The sequence below is a fragment of the Sinocyclocheilus grahami genome, unplaced genomic scaffold (assembly GCF_001515645.1).
Source record: "Sinocyclocheilus grahami isolate Dianchi unplaced genomic scaffold, SAMN03320097.WGS_v1.1 scaffold973.1, whole genome shotgun sequence".
Classification (NCBI taxonomy): Eukaryota; Metazoa; Chordata; class Actinopteri; order Cypriniformes; family Cyprinidae; genus Sinocyclocheilus; species Sinocyclocheilus grahami.
Genome location: NW_015506152.1, coordinates 315,778 through 326,620, shown reverse-complemented (window position 1 = coordinate 326,620; position 10,843 = coordinate 315,778).

Below are 10,843 nucleotides of genomic sequence, written 5' to 3'. Positions count from 1 at the left end.
CCCCCACTGCACGCTTTAGTTGGTCTGTTAAAACTCAATGGGCTCAGGGGAGGCGAGAGAGACTCGGACTCCCGCTGTAACTTTACCTGCTGGTGTCGCTGTTGGACAATGTTTCTTTAGAAAAACGCGTGATTTATACACTTTGTAATGTTATATTTTGTAATATTGTCATTGTTTTATTTTTGTACTACAAATTTTTTCTTATCCAATATTTTGAAGATATATATACAGTATATACACAATTAAATTTTTCTCTGCTTTGCACACAAAGTTCAATAAAATTACGTTTGAAGAAAAATATCTGTTTAGCTATGTAATATATATATATATATATATAATGTATTACATTATGCATGATAAAATATAAAGATTTCACAGTGATTTGATTCTGTAAAGTTTTTTTTTGTTTTACTACGTTTATACATTAGAAGACAAACGGAGAGTACAGAATACTAGATAAGAAAATTAGCTAGCTAGAATACATGCATATTAACAGTGTAAACATGAATTAGCCATGCGACCATATAATATGATTAAATGTTAATACATTAAGTGTATCAGCAATCATACATTTCTTAGAAATATATTTGACCTAGGTGACGAGGATCACTCAGTCGCTTTGTGTCAAACTCAAATGCAGTTACGGGGTTTTTGACCAGTGAATGTGTGCAAATGTGCATTTGGTCCGTCATTAAAAAAACGGTGGCGTTACGTTTTCATCTGGTGTTTGTTGTAGCTGTATGGGCGCGGCGCTCAGTTTCAAATACATAAATTATGAGCCTTTAAAGACATAGTGTTTCTTACATAAAGAAAACGCTGTACTTATTCAAACAACAAGATCTTTATTGTTAACACTCGAAGGTGATTGGGCTCTCGGGCGAGATCCCAATTCGTCAGTCACTGACGTAACGTCTCCGTTCCCTCCTTCAGGGAACGAGGGTTAGACAAGTAACCTAGACGTTCATTCAGTCAAGATAGAGGGGGTGGAGTTATGACGTTTTACTGACAGCTTGAGCAAATCCAACAAGATTAAGTCACAAGCTCTTTTTAATACCTTTCATTAGCTAAATATTTGTAAAGCAGACAGACAGATGTAAAGGCTGACCAATATCATTGATTTATTGAAGGAAAAAAAAAAACACCATCACAAAAAAAGGGCACTTCGGAGTGTAAGGGCAAAAAGGGCATGTGCTCTGCACAGGTTGAGCCCTACCTGTGCACGTGCCTGGCTAGCGGCACCCCTGTCCTACCATGCTGGAGAGAAAAAGAAGTAGCACGTTGATCTGTCTTTATTTTACTTTATTTCGTTTTTATATGCTGTCAAATGTGCTTTGTAACTTTGAGAAATAAATATTTCAAAAGTCGTTCTGGCATGAGTGACGTGACTATGCTAAAATTAAAATATTCAAATGAGAAAACAAGTGAGTATTTCCTCTATGGCGAGTCAAAAAAGAATATCTGATTTCTTTAAAAATCCACCAGAATCTAAAAAACAACAACAACAACAAAAAAACAAATCTAAAAATTAATCTGAGTCTTATAACAGAAGGACTGTTGATGATGGTCTCACTCCCAGCAGCACGGATCTGCAAATGAGCGGGATATCCATGTTAACGCTAACAGCAGCAGGACTATCCCAACACCTGAGCCTGGGCCTTCTGCTAATCTCAATATCATCGCAACAAAATCAGGACGGGTAGTTCTTTTCAATCACAGTGGTTTGACAAGTGGGGGTGGCTACACTATGATGTGAAGATGGACTGCATGTTTTGCTTCGCATGCTGCCAAGCTGCCAATCAAATCCAAGCAAGGGCAGACAGATAGGCTTTTTGTGGAAAGAGGATTTTCCAACTGACGCAAACCCACAGCAAAATTTACTTTGCTCACTGACACTGTATGTGCATTGTAGCAATTATTCTCTTGATATTGTAATTCAGGAAGTTGCACGTGAAGTAAGTCTTATAGCAGAAGGGTTACGTTTTGTCCAGGGTGTTGCTGTTCTTATTAAAGAATCAGCCAAACGCAGCTCTTTGAATCATTGTTTGGCTGTGAAGACATCACTGTCAACCTTTTGGGCTTACGCCCAAAGAGATGGTGTGTGCAAACTAAAGCGATTCAGCGCTGTTGTTTCTCACTCAGTGATACTACACTCGAAACTTTGAAGGAGGACAAACGAGTAAGAGGAGATACAAGAGCCAAAATACATGGACTTTACGAGCAAGCACTAAAATGCAAACCCCTCTTCAGCCCTCTACCTCTTCGTGGTACGGCACAGCGCGGCTTGCTTTTGGGGGGGGTTTCCACTGGGTACAGTACCTGGTACCTGGTACTTTTTCAGTACCACCTCGGCTGAGGTTCCAAGCGAACCGTACCGTTACCAAAATGTGACGTGTAAACCCTGCTGATCACTGATTGGCCGGAGAGGATCGTCACTGCCTGTGTCATTGAACTTGCGACACGAGACCCTAGACAGCTAGATTAAATCAGCACAGCCAGCGAAGATCAAACGCAACTTTTTTGAATGAACGCAACAGTTTCGAACGAGAGCGTCTTTTTTTAAACAAGAAAATAATGTCAATAATGTCTGCTTCATGGTCTGTTCAGGAAGGACAGACGTTCCTCTCGTTGATAGCCAAGGAGCGGATCCAGCGAGAGCTTGACAGGACGACGCGGAATGAAAAAGTTTTAACGACATATCTATAATCCCGCCCACACTAAAGCGGTACTAAACTGCAGTGGAAACGCAAACCGAGCCGTACCATGCATTGGAAAAGTGCCATTTGCTGTCAAGCACTATTTGAGCCATGTGAGGCAGTGGCAAAGAGCCTGCAGGGTGAAAAGACGACCGCTCTTGGAGCCACAGAGTGTGTGAATCTGCTGATGGAGAGATTAAAGATTCAGAGGGGCTGCTCTGTGTGAAACAGTGCAAGATGTTGCAGCAGGCCGCTCCAGACTTCATTCTCAAACTAGATCTCTATTTGTAGAAGCAGAAAAACTGCTAAAATTCTGCCTATGCCGTCCTGTTTCTATTGCTTCATCGGAGAGATTTTCTCCACCCTCAAATGTCTCAAAACCTGGTTGAGGAGCAGTATGTCTCACAAGAGATTAACTTATGCATGCTAACACAGACATTGTTGATCAGCTGAATATAGAGCACTTTATCATTAGGAAAGACTCATGCAGTTAAATATTTCATAGGGTTAAATATTTCATTTAACATTTACTTAATCATAAGATCTGATTGTTCACATATAACTCTATCCTCATTCATTTATAGGTTCATCTGTAAGTGCGTGTTGTTTGGGCAGTTTAATATTGGGATGTTGTTAAAAATCCCTCACCGCCTCACAACATCAAGCCCTACCTCTCATCACCCCTGATAAAATATGTTGCTCATACAACGTGATCTCATGAGTATTCGTATGTATTTTATGTAAGTGTGGTTCTACCAAACATACATTTGCATAGACACGGAAACATGCAATACCTACATATTTACAGCATCTAAACGTGCATTACTGGCATATTGACAACACCTAAAACACAAATTATTTACATATGAACAGACTTACAAATGAATCCTTATGAAAACTGAAATCGTGTCATTAACATTTTCATTTGTCATATCAGTGGCATTATGATTTCATTGCAATTATTTAATGCAGTTTACTTATTTAATATGAAATGATAACATGACCCAGCAAACATGTGACGTCAGGGAGATGTTCAGATCGTGTCTGTATAACATCTGTCAGTTCAGACCCACTTTTGGAAGTCTACTGGACATGCAAAACAGGTTCGATTTCTGAACGTCTGACTAGGACCCCGTATAGACGTCTGTGGATGTTCAAAACTAGTTTAATATCTGAATCTCTAAATAGGGACCCTCTTGGATGTCTGCTAGACATGTAAAACTGGTTCAATATCTGAGCATCTGACTAGGGACCCTATTTGACTGTAATTGGTGAGCCTTTCGAGCATGTCATTTTGGTTTGTGTTGGCCCTTTGCTAAATCAGGAAATCAGTTTCTGCTAACAATAATGTGCTCTGCAACTTGATTCCCAGAAGCAATTCCGCTAAGAAAAAATATTACTTCTGCTAATATAAAGTCACTAATCAAATTATTTTCCACATGTGGACTACCAAAAATTGTGCAGATGGATCAAGGAACGAATTTCCTCTCCAAACTGTTCAGGCAGGTGTTAAAATCCTTCGGGATAACACACAGAGATTCTAGTGCATATCATCCCGAAAGTCAAGGAGCAATCGAACGTTTTCACCAAACGCTAAAATCAGTGTTACGCAAATACTGCCTGAGCTCAACTAAGACTGGGATGAAGGGGTTCCGTTAGTTTTATTTGGCATTTGAGAAACTGGTCAAGAGTCCGTTGCTTTTAGTCCGTCAGATTTAGTGTTTGGACATACAGTGCGTGGCCCGCTCAAGATTTGAAGATATGGAATGTTGAGTGTGGATTCGTCACCAAAGGAAAATATACTAGATCATGTTAGTCGATTCAGAGAGCTATTACATACTGCCTGTACATACGCGAAAGAGTCATTGGCTGAAGCTCAGATAAACCGCTTTGATAGTAAATCTGTCACTCATGTAATTAAACCTGGAGATGAAGCCTTTGTACTTTCACCAGTTCCTGGTTCTGCTCTGTCAGCCCGCTTTGCTGGTCCATATGTGGTATCCAAAAAACTGAGCGACACAGATTATGTAGTGCATACTCCTGGTTGTAAACGGAAATTTTGGACCTGTCATGCTAACATGTTGAAGTTCTATTGTTCAATCACCTGAGAAGATAGCAGTAGAGATGGCTGGTCTGAAAGCTGGCTCTGTTTCTACTCTGGCTGCGGTTGTTTCCAGCACCTCTGCCGAGAATCGCGAAGTATCATCGCCTTCTGCTGGTGAGTCACTTGCAGACGATGGTATTTCCCTTTGTATTGCTCAGATGAGCCCTAGGCTTTCTAATTCTGAGATATTACAGGCCCTGCCAGTTTTTCTTACTAATCTAACCAAAGCACAGAGGCAGAACATTGTTAAAATAATTAATGAATTTCCCATGCTGTTTGGTGATATTCCAACTCAAACGAACATGCTACAACATGACATTAAGATCATTTGTGATTCTCTAAACAACATGCCTAACATTGCGTAAATAGTACAAAATGGTCCGTAATGAAAGCAGAAGTAGAGTACTTGCTAGAAAATTGTCCATGGAGTTCTCAGTGTCTCCTTGTCCCTAAACCTGATGGTACATTTCCATTCTGTAGAGATTATCGAAAAGTAAATTCTGTTACAGTCCCAGACAGTTATCCTCTGCCTAGGATGGAATACTGTATAGACAATTTGGGTTCTGCAAACTTTGTAACCAAGTTGGATTTACTAAAGGGTTACTGGCAGGTTCCCCTTACCTCTCGCGCTGCTGAAATCTCTGCTTTCGTAACTCTGGACGATTTCCTGCAATATAAGTTCATGGGTTCATTCGGGTTACGAAACGCACCGGCAACATTTCAGCAACTTGTCAATACTGTGTTGTCAGGAGTGCCCAACTGCAATGCTTACCTTGATGATCTGGTGATTTATTCCTCTGATTGGTAGGAACATCTGACATCTCTGATTTTCCACGCAATGGGAATTACGCCCCTTTTTAGGCATGGCTGGGTATTATCGTAATTTTTGCAGACATTTTTAAATCATTGTACATCCTCTTACCAGCCTGTTAAGTCCTGCAGTTTATTTTGTGTGGTCTGAGCCTTGTCTGCATGCTTTTGACAGTGTGAAGAATTTACTAATCAGTGAACCTGTCCTCAAAGCGCCAAATTTTTCCTGTCCATTTAAATTAGAAGTGGACGCTTGGGGGTATTACATAAAGACACTATTGGAAGAGAGCTGAACTGTATGCTCGGTAGCCAATGAGCTCGCTGCTCAACATTCAAATATATGACTAGTGCTTGCAGTAGCAGTTGCAGCTTGCTTCAGAAACCCTCCACCTTCCCCAGCTCCACCTGTATAGATATGCTACGAGGTGATTCATGTATGCTATATGGGGTTATTTCATGTATGTATTTCTTACATGCTCACAGCAGCATGTTGTGGATGTATTGGCAGTAGCAAGTCTCTGTACTTGCTCTGCCACAGCAGCAGCAGCGTAGCAGATCTATTCTGCCAAGACCAAATACATTAACATTGTCATGTACATTACCATGCCAATCCCTCTGAGAGTTGTCATGACAGAACTACATTTCACGACACAACAATACTGGTATTTCAAAAATTATAGTGGGTTTGCTCCTCCGCCATTGCCGCTCACTGGGAGAAAAGCTGCCCGTCCAGAGACAACAGAGACAAGTGGTGTTATATAAATGGTGGACAGTCCCAGTGCTGATACTGGTAAAATACCCAACAGTACTCATGGAAGACCTCAGCCAATCAGATTCAAGGACTAGAACTGTTGTGTTTTTTATTAGGAAGTTTTAATTTGAACATAAAATAATTTCCCATACTTTAATTTGTTGACTTTCTTATTCTAAAATATGGCAAATAGTACTAATGTAAATTTGCAGAACAGTGCACTGAAAAAATGGTATCCTAAAATTGTTTTGAAAACTTTTATCTGCACGAGAGAGTAAAATGGTATACATCGGCTAACTTCTTTCCGTCTCATCATTGCACGAACATGAATTAACAAGCTGTTATGCTGCCACTGGGACTGATGAAGTGGAGAAGTAACAGCAATTATCAAATGACTAAATTATGATATTTGCTCAGGTGGGTGCTGGGGTCTTATCTATCGGATTGCAATGTATCCATTTTGCTAATTAAACATTACACATAGTGCACGTCTAATTAAAGTTAAGCCAGTCTGCGTGGTAGCCCAGACTCACATAGTCATAGCCCACTATTGTTAAGCCGGTCGGCGTGGTGAACAGTCCCATAAATGGTGGACAGTCCCAGTGCTGATACTGGTAAAATACCCAACAGTACACATGGAATACCTCAGCCAATCAGATTCAAGCACTAGAACTGTTGTGTTTTTTTATTAGGAAGTTTTAATTTGAACATTAAATAATTTCCCATACTTTAATTTGTTGACTTTCTTATTCTAAAATATGGTAAATAGTACTAATGTAAATTTGCAGAACAGTGCACCGAAAAAATAGTATCCTAAAATTGGTAGCATTTAAAGTAACTGGTTTTATCCAAGTTGGAAAAAAAGTATTTAATATCACACTGAATCAGTCTAAGCTAAGCTAAGCTAACTACAGGTTACCACTATTTACAGTATAACATTAACAGTAAGTATAGCAAGGATTTGCATCCGGAAGACAAAATTATTTGAACCAACTAAATTGATGAATAAATTAATGTATTGTGTCTGTATGTGGTAGAATTTAGTAAGTGGCAAATGAAGTATAATTATAAAGTTGAATGAAAATAAGACTGAGTCCTCACAATTTATCATAATAAATCTGAATAATAATAATAATAACTAGATGAGTAAAGTTCGTAGACAAACTTTAAGTTGGCTTGAAAAAGCCTAGTTTGAAGTAGTTTTAAAAGCTTGAAGTTTGAAGATTTTCAATAGTTTAAGTTTTAGTTTAGTAGTTTTAAAAGCTAGCGATGTGGTTGCTAAGGTGCTCAGGGTAGTTATAGATATAATATAGTTGTAATATTACAGTTATAGATAGAAATGGTCAGGATAGATAGATAGATATATAGATAGATAGATATAAATGGTCAGGATAGATAGATAGATAGAAATGGTCAGGATAGATAGATAGATATATAGATAGATAGATAAAAAATGGTCAGGATGATAGATAGATAGATAGATAGAAATGGTCAGGATAGATAGATAGATAGATAGATAGATAGATAGATAGATAGATAGATAGATAGATAGATAGATAGAAATGGTCAGGATAGATAGATAGATAGATAGATAGATAGATAGAAATGGTCAGGATAGATAGATAGATAGATAGATAGAAATGGTCAGGATAGATAGATAGATATATAGATAGATAGATAAAAAATGGTCAGGATAGATAGATAGATAGATAAATAGAAATGGTCAGATTAGATAGATAGATAGATAGAAATGGTCAGATTAGATAGATAGATAGATAGATAGATAGATAGATAGATAGATAGATAGATAGATAGATAGATAGAAATAGTCAGATAGATAAATCAGATAGATAGATATAAATAGTCAGATAGATAGATAGATAGATATAAATAGTCAGATCAGGTTTGAATTACAGCTTCACTACGATAACGTTTAACGGTTCTGTTGTGTATGGCTTTATCCGGTGAACAGCGTGAACACCCGATGTTAGCAGCAATCCATTTTGAAACGATGAAATGAGCTGGTCACAAAATTAGCAGCTACTAATTGACTTATTAATTATAGATCATTTATAATAGTTTAGATAGATGTAATCAGTCTGAATTCAAATCAACATATCATCATTTCATCGTTTCAAAACCATGTTTAATGTGTTGTTTAATAATGGTGATGTGATTTATAAGTTCGATAACCATAATTTTCCTTCATGATGTGAACCGCATGGTATCATTTCAGAAATATCTTTAGTAGCCTACAGACGATTTGACATAGCGCTGTCAGGACTTAAAACATCAACACGAAAATCTCATTGAAAAAGTGGGCAAGGAATGAGAAAAAAATGTGACAAAATCAGGAATAACGTTTTCTTTGCAGTAGCCAACTAACTCAGCTCCTTAATCACTCACATGGATTTAATATATTAGTAAGAAACAATTGTGGTTGTTTTCATACTGTATATGCATGTTGTATCTTGGAGGCGTTGATATCTTTGGTAGCAGGAATGAACTGACTCTTTGGGAATCTGAAGACAAGAGCAATAACACAGTTTCTTTGAATGTAATGTCAAACGCTAGTCGCTAGCAGGTATTTTTATGGATGGAGATCCTGCCATTCCAAGTCTCTTAATGAAATTGAATAGCTTTCCTATCAAGGTCATGGCTTTAAATTCATAAGATGTCAAATGCACTAAGGGGAAGCCCTCAAACGAATGAAATAACAACAGCATCGTGTGTCTTCAGTGTTACATAAGCCCTTGTGTTTCTATCCTATAGAAGAGCGAGTCTTTCTAAAGACTTTTATACCATATATTGGTATGTTTTCGTGTACAAAAACTTGTGAGTGATTAAACACTGATTATCAATGATATCAAAAAGTTTCATTTAGGATATTCAAAGTCTTGTAGAAGTGCATCATGTTTGAACAGGACAGTACATTTCAAGTAAAACAACAAACAGCACAGCGAAAGACATAAGAGCATGTAAGTAACTCAAGAAAATGTCTTTCCTTTGCACTCAAACACACACCTATGAGTCCGGGATTGAAAAAGAAACAGCAACCAACACACACACAACCAAACGAATTCATCATCTAAAAAAAGTGTTCAGAAAGTAAAGCGTTGCCCAAAAACTACAGCTAATCTCACTTGGAAGATAAACTCCAACAAATCAGAAAAACGGCAGCATTAGGAAGAAAGCGACTGCGCTTGCTGAAGAACTGCTTCCGTCCTTCTCGATCCTAACCGTCCGTTCCATTTAATCGTTTTCCCTGCTATACATGTCTCATGTATAACCCAGCACCTTTTTGAAGATATTTCTACAAATCTCTGCACTGTACAGAACCGAAGCCATGATAACACACAACCTGATGAGGCCACGTCGCCGTAACACACTGCTAAACATCAGTGTACCAATCGCTATTTTGGTCTTGTTTTGCAATATCTAAACATCCTAAAAACAAAATACATGTACTCACCCTCAGGCTAGATAAGATGTAGATGAGTTTCTTCATGGGAACAGATTTGGAGAAATGTGGAGAGCTCAGCAATGGATGCTCTGCAGTGAATGGGTGCCGTCAGAATGAGAGGCCAAACAGCTGATAAAAACAGCACAATAATCCACAGCACTCCAGTCCATCAGTTAACCCCTGGAGAAGACAAAAGCTGTGTGTTTGTAAGAAACTAATCCATCAAGATACCACAATAATCCACAAGTAAGTCCATCCCCCGTTTTCCTTTCACATTAAAATCCACCCACAGATTTGTTTAGAGCTGTTTTGGACTGTTTCCGCTTGTGAGCGCTGCTTGATCTGCGCAGACTTCTGTCCTGACTTTAACTGGAGAAAGCAATATTATGGATTGTGGACTCGTATTTTAGCCAGAAGCAAGGGTTTGTAGGTATCTTGATGGATTAGTTTCTTACAAACACACAGCTTTTGTCTTCTCCAGGGGTTAACTGATGGACTGGAGTGCTGTGGATTATTGTGCTGTTTTTATCAGCTGTTTGGACTCTCATTCTGACGGCACCCATTCACTGCATGTAACTCTAAATTTCTCATCTTGGATGACATGAGGGGAGTACATTTTCAGCAAATTCTTGTTTTTGGGTGAACTATTCTTTAAAAAAAATGAAAAAAAGTAAATATGGTAGTACAAATAAACCACTGTAGAAAGTTAAGAAAGACAAAACATAAAGGTACACTTTGTTACTTTTTTGTTCAAAATCTACAACATTGATACAGCGAGCGAGAACATCATGAATCCATCTTCCAAAATGTGTTTTTGTCTTATTCTGAATCACTATGTACCTTTAAGTATGACTTCTGACCAAAAAAATACAAATAAAATCCTGCATAACATAAAGGCCAGCTAAAAACCAAACGCCTTGATTGTCTTCTCTTTTCATGATTATATTCTCCTACTGCATGTGTTTGATGGATTCACAAGGTGAATCTTTCTTTCAAGTCTACCAAAACGACAGTTCTTCCAA